General features: G+C 50.6%; 1 protein-coding gene across 1 annotated transcript in view; it reads left to right on the forward strand.

The window, feature by feature from the left end:
- Positions 1 to 9498: 9498 nt before the first annotated feature.
- Positions 9499 to 15098, forward strand: part of LOC123749022 (leukocyte elastase inhibitor) — a 42854-nt gene continuing 37254 nt past the window's right edge. The window contains exon 1 of the mRNA XM_069323887.1: positions 9499 to 9744. The gene's annotated coding sequence lies outside the window, so the exon portion shown is untranslated. The remainder of the gene's footprint in view (positions 9745 to 15098) is intronic.

Here is a 15098-nt window from a genome sequence, read left to right on the forward strand (position 1 = left end):
AACGTCAGTGGGAAGTGGGAGAGGAAGGAGACCCTCTGACGCCTTCTGTCTGAGGAAAGAGAGAACGTCATCGAGCGGAACATTAGTGAACAGAGAGTCGACATCAAGACTAAGCATTTTACAAGAGGGTTGCAGGCGCAGTCTTTCTATGAAGTCCTGCGAGTGACGAAGGTGGGCAGGGGAAAAAGTGCCAAGGTAAGGTGTCAGGGTTTTAGCGAGCCAGGAGGCAAGAGGATAGCTGACAGAGCCCCGTGAAGAAATGATAGGACGAAGAGGAACACCAGGTTTATGAGTCTTAGGAAGACCATAGAAATAAGGAAGAGAAGGGCAGATGACACGGAAATGTTTAATGAGATCAAAGTCAGGAGGGCAAAGACTAGAGAGCTGTCTTAGTTTGCGGTTAAAGGAAGTTTTGAGGAGATCCAAAGGGTTAGAAGTCAGAGGAGCATAAGTGTGAGAGTCAGAGAGCAAGACATCTGCTTTTCGGAGGTAGTCCTCACGGTCAAGGACAACTACCGAATTGCTTTTGTCTGAAGGAAGGATAAGAATAGAGTTGTTAGATTTCAGGGAGGCAAGGGCAAGCTGGAAGCGGCGAGGAAGGTGGTTATTTTTAGAAAACAAAAAAACTGCAGCGGCCTGCTGCAGTTCTCATTACTACTATCCCCTACACCTGACTTTCCTCCTCAGCTCTCTCTTGCCTATTTAATGCCTGTCCCTACCTGTCCTCATCACAATCGACTTGAGAATGGTCCAGGACGGACCGAAACGTCGTCGTCCCTTCAATTTCTAGTGTGTGGTCTGGTCAACATACTTCAGCCACGTTATTGTGACTCATCGCCTGTATATATATATATTATTAAATATGACCGAAAAAGTAAGATTAATAATTCTAACACGAATTTTCTCGTTCTTTCGTACGTTTCTTTTCACTGTTGGTGGTAATTCAAAAATCAATTCTCCAAAATTCATTTTTATTTCTAGTCTGACGCGACACTTGAGCGCGTTTCATAAAACTTATTACATTTTCAAAGACTTTAGCTTACACATACACAACTAAATAGAACTTACATATCTCCGATTTGTTTATATCTACATTTGAGTGAGGTGGATGGGGTGAGGTGGTATTTAATAGGGTATTAATTTCATCAACACAAGACAGAACACGAAACAATGGATATTGAAATGGAAGTGATTGTAGAAAGCCTATTGGTCCATATTTCTTGATGCTTCTATATTGGAGCGGAGTCTTGAGGTGGGTAGAATATAGTTGTGCATTAATTGGCTGTTGATTGCTGGTGTTGACTTCTTGATGTATAGAGCCTCGCAGACGTCAAGCCGCCTGCTATCGCTGTATCTATCGATGATTTCTGTGTTGTTTACTAGGATTTCTCTGGCGATGGTTTGGTTGTGGGAAGAGATTATATGTTCCTTAATGGAGCCCTGTTGCTTATGCATCGTTAAACGCCTAGAAAGAGATGTTGTCTTGCCTATATACTGGGTTTTTTGGAGCTTACAGTTCCCAAGAGGGCATTTGAAGGCATAGACGACGTTGGTCTCTTTTAAAGCGTTCTGCTTTGTGTCTGGAGAGTTTCTCATGAGTAGGCTGGCCGTTTTTCTAGTTTTATAGTAAATCTTCAGTTGTATCCTCTGATTTTTGTCTGTAGGGATAACGTTTCTATTAACAATATCTTTCAGGACCCTTTCCTCCGTTTTATGAGCTGTGGAAAAGAAGTTCCTGTAAACTAGTCTAATAGGGGGTATAGGTGTTGTGTTAGTTGTCTCTTCAGAGGTTGCATGGCATTTCACTTTCCTTCTTATGATGTCTTCGACGAAACCATTGGAGAAGCCGTTGTTGACTAGGACCTGCCTTACCCTACAGAGTTCTTCGTCGACTTGCTTCCATTCTGAGCTGTGGCTGAGAGCACGGTCGACATATGCATTAACAACACTCCTCTTGTACCTGTCTGGGCAGTCGCTGTTGGCATTTAGGCACATTCCTATGTTCGTTTCCTTAGTGTAGACTGCAGTGTGGAAACCTCCGCTCTTTTCCATGACTGTTACATCTAGAAAGGGCAGCTTCCCATCCTTTTCCATCTCGTTAGTGAAACGCAGCACGGAACTCTGCTCAAATGCCTCCTTCAGCTCCTGCAGATGTCTGACATCAGGTACCTGTGTAAAAATGTCGTCAACATACCTGCAGTATATGGCCGGTTTCAAGTTCATGTCGACTAAGACCTTTTGTTCGATGGTACCCATGTAGAAGTTCGCAAACAGGAGATACAATTGACGATTTACTATAAAACCAAAAAAACGGCCAACCTACTCATGAGAAACTCTGCAGACACAAAACATAACGCTTGAAAAGAGACCAATGTCGTCTATGCCTTCAAGTGCCCACTTGGGGACTGTAACCCTCTAAGAACTCAGTATATAGGTAAGACAACAACATCTCTTTCCAGGCGATTAACGATGTATAAGCAACAGGGCTCCATTAAGGAACATATAATCTCTTCCCACAACCAGACCATTACCAAAGAAGTCTTAACAAAAAACACAGAAATCATCGATAGATACAGCGATAGCAGGCGGCTTGATATCTGCGAGGCACTACACATCAAGAAGTCAACACCAGCAATCAACAGCCAATTAATGCACAACTATATTCTACTCACTTCAAGACTCCGCACCAATATGGAAGCATCAAGATATATGGGTCAATAGGCCCTTTGCAGTTACTTCCATTCTTCCCTTTAACTTACCCTATATTATACCCATTGTTTCGTGTTCAGTCTTGTGTTGAAAGTATGTTTTCACCTCATCCAAAACTGTTATAACATATTACCTCACCCAAATGCAGGCATATAAAATGAAAGCTGTTTAAATTCTAGCACAGTAGAACTCTGTTTAGTGTTTGCAGGTTAATTTTGTGTGTGTGTAAACTAAAGTCTTTGAAAATGTAATAAGTTATTACGAAACGCGTTCAAGTGTCGCGTCAGAATAGAAATAAAAATGAATTTTGGAGAATTGATTTTTCAATTACCAACGACAGTGAAAAGAAACATAAAAAAATATTGAGAAAATTCGTGTTAGAATTATTAGTCTTACTTTTTCGGTCACATATAATAATATATATATATATATATATATATATATATATATATATATATATATATATATATATATATATATATATATATATATATATATATATATATAAAGTTATCTAATAAATAATAAGTTAATCTAACAAATAAAGTTAGATAAATATACACATATACCAAAGGAATAGGGGTAGCAGGAGAAGAAAACATTAAAGTGTTCAGTGAGGATCAACAAGGTCTTCTCTGAGTACTCTTTATTTTCTTCTCCGAGGCTATGGGTCCCTACACTTGCACCAGAGGTAAATATATATATATATATATATATATATATATATATATATATATATATATATATATATATATATATATATATATATAAACTGAAAACTCCATACCCAAGGAGTGACTCGAACCCAGACAGCCAGGAGCACTATGCATCTGGCGTACAGTGTATCGTAACCACTTGTCCAATCGTAACTATACACCGAATTTTGTACAAATTTCAAGCATAGAAAGCATAAATAGCTAACATAAAGGACTCCTTCTTGATGAGACTCGCCAGCTAAATTTTTTGTTTATAATAAAATCGATTGTCTGTGTTGTGTCGTAAAGAAAAATTGAGTTATATACAGTCAATGTAAAGCTACGATTGGTCGAGAGCGTCCTTAGCGCGACGAAGTTTACTTACGAAGATTTTCTTACTTAAATGCCTACCTGAATACTGACGTAGCCACTATGAAGATGCTAAAAAAGAACGTTTGTAAGTACGTACGTAACTGCTTCGTGAATCTGGCTCCCGGTTACGGAAGGGTTCGTAGCATGACATCAGGCATGCGGGGATAGTCTTAACTCCCACCCGGATCATGGTGGGGTGCTCCTGACCCTAGTGTAGGATAAGTCTTAACCTTTGCCGGAGCATAGTGTGGTGCTGTGGCCCAGGGCGAAGTAAGTCTTAACCACCTTCCAGAGAATGGTTTGGTGCCCCTGGCCCGAGAGCTTGGTAAGTCTTAACACCCACCCTGAACATGGTGTAGTGCTACTGGCCCCATATATGGGTACGTCTTAATCCCCGCCCAAAGCAAGATGCGGTGGTTCTGACCCAAGGGCAGAGTAAGTCTTAACCACTGCCTGGAGCATGCTATGGTGCCCCTGGCCCCAGGGCGGGGTAAGCCTTAACCCACTGGCAGGAGCATGTGTAGTGCTCCTGGCCCAGGATTGGGTAAGACATAACCTAATCCCAGAGCATGGTGTGGGGCTCTTCCCTCAGAGCGGGGTAAGTCTTAACACCTACCCGGAGCATGGTCTGGTTCTCCTGGCCCCAGGCAGGGAAAGTCTTAACCACCGCCCGGAGCATGGTGTGGTGCTCCTGGCCTGTAACGGACCTGCGCGCCATCTATGATCCAGGTTCCGAATTAAATAGTTGAACCTCCCATTAATATCAGTTTCCCATCTTCTAGTCAGCTGTTCTGGTAGGTGATGAGTTACTGGTGACAGAGAAGCTAGTGGAGCGCTGTGGACTTCACTGTTGGGGTGTGCTAGCCAGAGAGGGCTAGTGGAGCGCTGTGGACTTCACTGTTGGGGTGTGCTAGCCAGAGAGGGCTAGTGGAGCACTGTGGACTTCACTGTTGGGGTGTGCTAGCCAGAGAAGGCTAGTGGAGCTCTGAGGACTTCACCGTTTGGGTGTGCTAACCAGAGGGCTAGTAGAGCTCTGGAAGACTTCACCGTTTGGGTGTGCTAACCAGAGGGCTAGTAGAGCTCTGGAAGACTTCACTGTTTGAGCGAACTAGCGAGTGGGCTAGTGGGGCGCTTGAAGACATCGCTATAACTGCAGCTAGTGGGCTAGGGGCTAGTGTTGCGCTGAAGACCTCGTCAGAGGAATGTAAATAGTGTCCGTCATCTTCGCAGCTAGCTAGCGTGAGGGCTAACGATGCTCTGGATAATCACTAGTAGTGAATTGTATATAGTTGTGGTGGTAGATAATAAGAACGGTTAATTTTAAGTGCAATATAATTTCTTACCTTAAAGATTACACTACATTTCCACAATGGGATCTCTGACCTTGGGAATGATCGTAGAGTTTATAAGAACCCGGTTACGGAAGTGTTCGTAACATGGCCCCAGGGCCGGGGAAGTCTTAACCCCTGCCCGGAGCATTGTGTGGTGCTGTGGTCCAGGGCGAGGTAAATCTTAACCACCTCCCGGAGCATTGTGTGGTGTTCCTGGCCCAGGGAGGGATAAGTCTTAACCCCCTGTTGGAAATCCTACACACATGTTAACATACTATAGTTAGCCATTTCCGAATATAAGGAAAATGGGAGATTCAGTGTCATCACAATAGACCCATATTCACAACACGTATATAATAAACTCCATTTATTCTTTTAAACTAGTCTAGTGTTTAAACATAATAAAAAAGTATTCGCTAGGACATTATAATTAGCAATAAAAATACACTACAGACTTCCTTGCTATTGTTCAATAAACCTAGTCCTTAAAACAGAGTAGGAACCAACAGAGTATTGGAACGCAACCTCAGGGAAGGAGGCTGGCAGTCACGCTCTGGCTCAGACACAGAAACAAAACAAAGATGGCTCCTCACGACAAGCACAACTTGTCAATGGATCCACAACGATACGACCAACCCTCAATAACAAAGATAAGAGCTTAGTTCCCGACTCCCTTTACATCCTTTATTGGTTGTGATCACTATTAAATATAGGATAGGTAGTTGGTTAAGCTGCAGACGAAGCCCACAACAAAGTGAGTAGTGTTTTACTCAGCACTACACACACACAAATAATTCATGTCAAAACTGTACTTTATATGTTAATGGAACCGTTATTAATCCCATTCTTTGGTAGGTAAGTTTGTGAGTTGAAGATAATGAGGTGAGCTGGCCAACATAACTTGTGATGTTCTTGCTTACCCTAGCTGTTCCACAGACGCCACCTGAGTGCCAGCCCCCATTTTACAACTGGACCACATGTAGCCACACTCTAACAGCTATCACACTGCCTAATCAGGCCATACCTACATCATGGCTAAGATCTCACATTTGTACTAACCCATGTTTACTATAAGATTGAGTAGTACTAACCATACTGTTGGTTAATTACCACCACATGTGGTATAATTTATATTATAATAAGGTAAATGTTTATAGCTTATTATATGACCCCCAATTGTTGTATAAGCTGTAAACGTTCCTCCAACTATGTGCAAGTAAATTCTGGCAGGCTGAATCAAATATACAGTCCACTTAGAATCATAATCATAAATATTGAAGTGATAAAAAATAGAAAATAAATGTTCACAAAGAATAAAAATAATTGCTTGCTAGGATTATCCAACACCCCCACCCAGAGCACGGAGGGGTGCTCCTGGCCCAGGACGGGGTAACAACGACGACAACAACAAGCAATTCACTCTCGCATCACAACATCAACATCAACAACAACAACAAGGGTACATCAATAACAGCACTACAACAACACATCATCAACAACAAGGGAACATCATCAACAACAACAACATCAACAAGGAAACATCAACCACAACAACAACAACAACAAGTGCTAGCATGACAACATTTGAGGGGATTCCCATGAACAAAACAGGAAAAATTTTCCGAGATATTATCTTACACGCCACACCAGGTGGTGTTGTTGACCTTTGTGGACGCCTGCTGGTAGATACTGGGGGAGGGTGGGGAGGGCCGGCGGTGGGGAGGGCCGGCGGTGGGGAGGGTCGGCGGTGGGGTGGGTCGGGGGTGGGGAGGGCCGGCGGTGGGGAGGGCCGGCGGTGGGGAGGGCCGGCGGTGGGGAGGGTCGGCGGTGGGGAGGGCCGGCGGTGGTGAAGGGCCGGCGGTGGGGAGGGTCGGCGGTGGGGAGGGTCGGCGGTGGGGAGGGCCGGCGGTGGGGAGGGCCGGCGGTGGGGAGGGCCGGCGGTGGGGAGGGTCGGCGGTGGGGAGGGTCGGCGGTGGGGAGGGTCGGCGGTGGGGAGGGCCGGCGGTGGGGAGGGCCGGCGGTGGGGAGGGTCGGCGGTGGGGAGGGCCGGCGGTGGTGAAGGGCCGGCGGTGGGGAGGGTCGGCGGTGGGGAGGGTCGGCGGTGGGGAGGGCCGGCGGTGGGGAGGGCCGGCGGTGGGGAGGGTCGGCGGTGGGGAGGGCCGGCGGTGGGGAGGGCCGGCGGTGGGGAGGGTCGGCGGTGGGGAGTGCCGGCGGTGGGGAGGGCCGGCGGTGGGGAGGGTCGGCGGTGGGGAGGGCCGGCGGTGGGGAGGGCCGGCGGTGGTGAGGGCCGGCGGTGGGGAGGGCCGGCGGTGGGGAGGGCCGGCGGTGGGGAGGGCCGGCGGTGGGGAGGGTCGGCGGTGGGGAGGGCCGGCGGTGGGGAGGGTCGGCGGTGGTGAAGGGCCGGCGGTGGGGAGGGTCGGCGGTGGGGAGGGTCGGCGGTGGGGAGGGTCGGCGGTGGGGAGGGCCGGCGGTGGGGAGGGTCGGCGGTGGTGAAGGGCCGGCGGTGGGGAGGGTCGGCGGTGGGGAGTGCCGGCGGTGGGGAGGGCCGGCAGTGGGGAGGGTCGGCGGTGGGGAGGGTCGGCGGTGGGGAGGGCCGGCGGTGGGGAGGGCCGGCCGGTGTGGTGGGTTCGCGGTGGGGAGGGCCGGCGGTGGGGAGGGCCGGCGGTGGGGAGGGTCGGCGGTGGGGGAGGGTCGGCGGTGGGGAGGGTCGGCGGTGGGGGAGGGTTGGCGGTGGGGAGGGTCGGAGGTGGGGAGGGTCGGCGGTGGGGGAGGGTCGGCGGTGGGGGAGGGTCGGCGGTGGGGAGGAGATAGGGAGGGAGGAGACAGGGAGGGAGGAGACAGGGTGGGAGGAGACAGGGTGAGAGGAGACAAGGTGGGAGGAGACAGGTTGGGAGGAGACAGGTTGGGAGGAGACAGGGTGGGAGGAGACAGGGTGGGAGGAGACAGGTTGGGAGGAGACAGGGTGGGAGGAGACCGGGGGAGACAGGGTGGGAGTATACAGGGTGGGAGGAGACGGGGAGGGAGGAGACAGGGGGGCGGAGACACGGTGGGAGGAGATAGGTTGGGAGGAGACAGGGTGGGAGGAGACAGGGTGGGAGGAGACAGGTTGGGAGGAGACAGGGTGGGAGGAGACAGGGTGGGAGGAGACCGGGGGAGACAGGGTGGGAGGAGACAGGGTGGGAGGAGACAGGGTGGGAGGAGACAGGGTGGGAGGAGACCGGGGGAGACAGGGTGGGAGGAGACAGGGTGGGAGGAGACAGGGTGGGAGGAGACAGGGTGGGATGAGACACGGTGGGAGGAGACAGGTTGGGAGGAGACAGGGTGGGAGGAGACCGGGGGAGACAGGGTGGGAGGAGACAGGGTGGGATGAGACAGGGTGGGATGAGACACGGTGGGAGGAGACAGGGTGGGAGGAGACAGGGTGGGAGGAGACAGGGTGGGAGGAGACACGGTGGGAGGAGACAGGGAGGGAGGAGAAAGGGTGGGATGAGACAGGGTGGGAGGAGACAGGGAGGGAGGAGACAGGGTGGGAGGAGACAGGGTGGGAGGAGACAGGGTGGGAGGAGACAGGGTGGGATGAGACAGGGTGGGATGAGACAGGGTGGGATGAGACAGGGTGGGATGAGACAGGGTGGGATGAGACAGGGTGGGAGGAGACAGGGTGGGAGGAGACAGGGTGGGAGGAGACACGGTGGGAGGAGACAGGGAGGGAGGAGACAGGGTGGAAGGAGACAGGGTGGGAGGAGACCGGGGGAGACAGGGTGGGAGGAGACAGGGTGGGAGGAGACAGGGTGGAAGGAGACAGGGTGGGAGGAGACCGGGGGAGACAGGGTGGGAGGAGACAGGGTGGAAGGAGACAGGGTGGGATGAGACACGGTGGGAGGAGACAGGGTGGGAGGAGACAGGGTGGGAGGAGACCGGGGGAGACAGGGTGGGAGGAGACAGGGTGGAAGGAGACAGGGTGGGATGAGACACGGTGGGAGGAGACAGGGTGGAAGGAGACAGGGTGGGAGGAGACAGGGTGGGAGGAGACCGGGGGAGACAGGGTGGGATGAGACAGGGTGGAAGGAGACAGGGTGGGATGAGACACGGTGGGAGGAGACAGGGTGGGAGGAGACAGGGTGGGAGGAGACAAGATGGGAGGAGACAGGGTGGGTGGAGACTGTATGGGAGGAGACAGGGTGGGAGGAGACAGGGTGGGAGGAGACTGTATGGGAGGAGACAGGGTGGGAGGAGACAGGGTGGGAGGAGACAAGGTGGGAGGAGACAGGGTGGGAGGAGACAGGGTGGGAGGAGACAAGGTGGGAGGAGACAGGGTGGGAGGAGACAGGGTGGGAGGAGTCTGGGTGTGAGGTGTATATAAGAACTGCTGCCTAGTTTTTTCCGACACTGTTGGCCACACCATCGTCAGCTGTTGTCTGCTGCTGCTGCTGCTGTTGTCTGCTGCTGCTGTTGTCTGCTGCTGCTGTTGTCTGCTGCTGCTGTTGTCTGCTGCTGCTGCTGCTGCCATTGCTGCTGTCGGTCTCTGCTGCTGCTGTTGTCTGCTGCTGCTGCTGCGGTCTGCTGCTGTTGCTGCTGTCGGTCTCTGCTGCTGCCGTTGTCTGCTTGACTTGTTCTCTCGTCGCTACAGTTGTGAGGTAATTATACATGGCTTGTACACGATCAATGCCCAGAGTATTTGGCCATATTCTACCCCCCCCCCCCGCCCTCACCATATTCTACCACCACCATATTCTACCACCATCATATTCTACCACCACCATATTCTACCACCACCATATTTTTCCACCACCATATTCTACCCCTACAATATTCTACCCCCAACATATTCTACCACCACCATATTCTACCACCATCATATTCTACCACCACCATATTCTACCAGAACCATATTCTACCCCAACCATATTCTACCACCACCATATTCTACCACCACCATATTCTACCAGAACCATATTCTACCCCAACCATATTCTACCCCCACCATATTCTACCACCACCATATTCTACCAGAACCATATTCTACCCCAACCATATTCTACCACCACCATATTCTACCACCACCATATTTTACCACCACTATATTTTATCACCACTATATGCTGCCACCACCATATTCTACCACCACCATATTCTACCACCACCATATTTTACCACCACCATATTCTACCACCACCATATTCTACCACCACCATATTTTACCACCACCATATTCTACCACCACCATATTCTACCACCACTATATTCTTCCACCACCATATTCTACCCCTACCATATTCTACCCCCTACAATAGTCTACCACCACCATATTCTACCACCACCATATTTTACCACCACCATATTTTACCACCACCATATTCTACCACCACCATATTTTACCACCACCATATTCTACCACCACTATATTCTTCCACCACCATATTCTACCCCTACCATATTCTACCCCCTACAATAGTCTACCACCACCATATTCTACCACCACCATATTCTACCACCACCATATTCTACCACCACAATATTCTACCACCACCATATTCTACCACCACCATCTTCTACCACCACCATATTCTACCACCACCATATTCTGCCACCACAATATTCTACCACCACAATATTCTACCACCACCATATTATTGGGAGCAGCGCCAAGTATTAAGTTGAACAGGAAATAGTGTTTAAAAATAATCAGCGCTGCAGGCTGGGGACGCCAGGCTGTGGAGGCCAGGCTGGGGACGCCAGGCTGGGGACGCCAGGCTGTGGAGACCAGGCTGTGGAGGCCAGGCTGTGGAGGCCAGGCTGTGGACGCCAGGCTGTGGAGGCCAGGCTGTGGACGCCAGGCTGTGGACGCCAGGCTGTGGACGCCAGGCTGTGGAGGCCAGGCTGTGGAGGCCAGGCTGTGGAGGCCAGGCTGGGGACGCCAGGCTGGGGACGCCAGGCTGTGGAGGCCAGGCTGTGGAGGCCAGGCTGTGGAGGCCAGGCTGTGGAGGCCAGGCTGGGGAGGCCAGGCTGTGGAGGCCAGGCTGTGGAGGCCAGGCTGTGGAGGCCAGGCTGTGGAGGCCAGGCTGAGGACGCAAGGCTGTGGAGGCCAGGCTGTTGAGGCCAGGCTGTGGAGGCCAGGCTGTGGAGGCCAGGATGGGGAGGACAGGCTGGGGACGCAAGGCTGTGGAGACCAGGCTGTGGAGGCCAGGCTGTGGAGGCCAGGCTGTGGAGGCCAGGCTGTGGAGGCCAGGCTGGGGAGGCCAGGCTGGGGAGGCCAGGCTGTGGAGGCCAGGCTGGGGACGCCAGGCTGTGGAGGCCAGGCTGTGGAGGCCAGGCTGGGGTGAACAGGCTGGGGACGCCAGGCTGTGGAGGCCAGGCTGTGGATGCCAGGCTGGGGAGGACAGGCTGGGGACGCAAGGCTGTGGAGGCCAGGCTGGGGTGAACAGGCTGGGGACGCCAGGCTGGGGAGGCCAGGCTGTGGAGGCCAAGCTTGGGAGGACAGGCTGGGGACGCAAGTTTGTGGAGGCCAGGCTGGGGTGAACAAGCTGTTGAGGACAGGCTGGGGAGGCCAGGCTGGGGACGCCAGGCTGTGGATGCCAGGCTGGGAAGGACAGGCTGGGGAGGACAGGCTGGGGAGGACAGGGTGGGGAGGAATGTCTTGAGAGGCCAGGCTTGGGAGGCCTGGCTTGGGAGGCCTGGCTGGTGAGGCCAAGCTTGGGAGGACAGGCTGGGGAGGCCAAGCTTGGGAGGCGAGGCTGGGGAAGCCAAGCTTGGGAGGCGAGGCTGGGGAGGCCAAGCTTGGGAGGCGAGGCTGAGGAGGCCAAGCTTGGGAGGCGAGGCTGGGGAGGCCAAGCTTGGGAGGACAGGCTGGGGAGGCCAAGCTTGGGAGGACAGGCTGGGGAGGCCAAGCTTGGGAGGACAGGCTGGGGAGGCCAAGCTTGGGAGGACAGGCTGGGGAGGCCAAGCTTGGGAGGCGAGGCTGGGGAGGCCAGGCTGGGGAGGCCAGGCTGGGGAAGCCAAGCTTGGGAGGACAGTTTGGGGAGGAGAGGCTGGGGAGGCCAGGCTGGGGAGGCCACGTCAAGAAAAGGAAGGAGGGAATTTGATTCCCATTCAACTTTGAAATGGATGGAAGGAGCCAGATTGTTACGAGAGGAGAGGAAAGGCTGGAAAAGACTAAGGTCATGAAGCCATGAAGCAAAATGTTATCAACATAGCGAAGCCAGAGAGAGGGACGAGTATCAATAGAACGAAGAAGAAGAACAATTTCGAAATGTTCCACGTAGAGTTGGCAAGATCAGGGCAAAGAGGGAAACTCATATATGGTGTGTATGTGTATATATGTGTGTGTGTGTGTGTGTGTGTGTGTGTGTGTGTGTGTGTGTGTGTGTGTGTGTGTGTGTGTGTGTGTGTGTGTGTATGTGTGTGAGTAGTGGGTGAGTGTGTGGGTGGCTGTGGTAGGTACTTACCTAGTTGTGCTTGCAGGGGTTGAGCTCTGGCTCTTTTGTCTCGTGTCTCAACTGCCAATCAACTAATGTACAGGTTCCTGAGTCTACGGAGCTCTATCATATCTACACTTGAAGCTGTTTATATGGAGCCTCCACCATATCACTTTCTAATGCATTCCATTTGTCAACTACTCCGACACTGAAACAATTCTTTCTAATGTCTCTTTGGCTCATTTGGGCACTCAATTTCCACCTGTGTCCCCTAGTGCGTGTGCCTCTTGTGTTAAATAGTCTTTCTTTATCTACCCAATCAATTCCATTGAGAATCTTGTATGTGATGATCATGTCCCCCCCCCCTAACTCTTCTGTCTCCCAGTGACGTGAGGTTTAATTCCCGTAGTCTCTCCTTGTAGCTTATACTCCCTCAGTTCGGGTACTTGTCTGGTGGCAAACCTTTGAACTTTTTCCAGTTTTGTCTTATCCTTGACTAGATATGAACTCCATGCCGGAGCCGCATACTCCAGGATTGTCTGACCTATGTGATATACAAAGTTCTGAATGATTCCTAATACAAGTATCTAAAGGCCGCTCTTATGTTAGCCAACATGGCATATGCCGCTGATGTTATCCTCTTGATATGGGCCTCAGGGGACAGGTCTTGCGTGATATCAATCCCCAAGTCTTTCGCTCTCTCTATGACTCTTGAAGAATTTTATCTCCCAAATGATAACTTGTATCTGGTCTCCTGCTCCTTTCACCTATCTTCATTACATTACATTTGCTTGGGTTAAACTCTAACAACAATTTGTTTGATCATTCCTTCAGTTTGTCCAGGTCTTCTTGAAGCCTCAAGCCATTCTCCTCTGTCCTAATACTTCCCATAATTTTGGCGTCGTCAGAAAACATTGATGGGAATGAGTCTATACCCTTTGGGAGATCATTTACGTATATCAGAAACAGGATTGGTCCAAGTACAGAGCCCTGGGGACTCCACTGGTGACTTCACGCCAATCTGAGGTCTCACCGCTCACTGTATCTCTCTTCTTCCTATTACTTAGGTACTCCCTTATCCACTGGAGCACCCTACCAATTACTCCTGCCTGTTTCTCCAGCTTATGCATCAACCTCTTTTGGGGCACTGTGTCAGAGGCTTTCTGGCAGTCAAAGAAAATGCAGTCCGCCCATCCTTCTATTTTTTGCTTAATCTTTGTTAACTGATCGTAGAATTCTATTAAGCCTGTAAGGCAAGATTTACCCTCTCTGAACCCCTGTTGATGGGTTCTCACAAAGTCCCTTCTCTCCAGATGTGTTACTAGGTTTTTTCTCACGATCTTTTTATCATCTTGCAATATTCAAGTTAAGGACACTGGCCTGTAGTTCAGTGCCTCTTGTCTGTCACCGTTTTTAAATATTGGGACTACATTAGCCGTCTTCCATATTTCTGATAGGTCTCTCGTTTCCTGTAACCTACTATACACTATGACAAGTGGCAAGCAAGTAGCAATCTATGGCAAGTAGCAAGCAAAGTGCTTCCGCACACTCTTTCAATACCCATGGTGAGATTCCACATGCGACAAGAGCCTTTCTCACGCCCAGATCCAACAGATGCCTCTTGACCTCATCTCTTGTAATTCCGAACCCTTCTAAGGCCGCCCGGTTTACTGCACCTCTCCTAGGGCAGTGACCTCACTTCGCTCTATTGTGAGGACCTCCTGGAACCTCTTGTTGAGTTCTTCACACACCTTTTTGTTATTTTATGTGTACCTGTCCTCACCCGTTTAATCACCTGTTCCTTCACTGTTGTTTTCCTCCTGATGTGACTGTGGAATAGCTTTGGTTCGGTCTGGGCTTTATTAGCTATATCATTTTCAAACTTTTTCTCAGCTTCTCTTCTCGCAGTAACGTTCCCGGTTCACTGGTATCTCTCTGCCTTCTGTTGTTCTGTTATTTCGGAAATTCCTACATGCCCTTTTGTTCAGTTCCTTTGCTTCCATATATAGCCTATTAAACTATGGTTTATTTTTTTGCTTCTCGGTTTTTCCTTTTGGTGAGGGACAAACCTGTTTACTGCCTCATGAGACTTTTGGGTAGCACAGTCCATCATGTCTTGTACAGACTTAATTCTGAGTTCTGTGTCCCTTGGTATATCCCTTAGGAATTTTCTCATCTCATAATTTCCCTTTCGGTACGGCAGCCATTTTATTTCCTTTTTTTGGGGGGGGGGGGGAGGGCAGATAAATCCTAGCTCTACCAAGTACTCATATATTAATACACTGTGATCACTCATTCCCAAGGATGCTTCCAACTTAACTTCCCTTATATCCGTCTCATTTAGAGTAAATATCAGATCAAGCATGGCTGGTTCATCCTCTCCTCTCATTCTTGTCGGTCCCTTGATGTGTTGGCTTAGAAAGTTTCTTGTTGCCACGTCCAGCAGCTTAGCTCTCCATGTGTCTGGTCTTCCATGTGGGTCTCTGTTCTGTCAATCTATCTTCCCATGGTTGAAGTCTCCCTTGATTAGTAGTCTGGATACGTTCCTGATAGAGACAGAAGCTGCTCTCTCTATT

This window comes from Procambarus clarkii, chromosome 13 (genome assembly GCF_040958095.1).
Source record: "Procambarus clarkii isolate CNS0578487 chromosome 13, FALCON_Pclarkii_2.0, whole genome shotgun sequence".
Taxonomy (NCBI): Eukaryota; Metazoa; Arthropoda; class Malacostraca; order Decapoda; family Cambaridae; genus Procambarus; species Procambarus clarkii.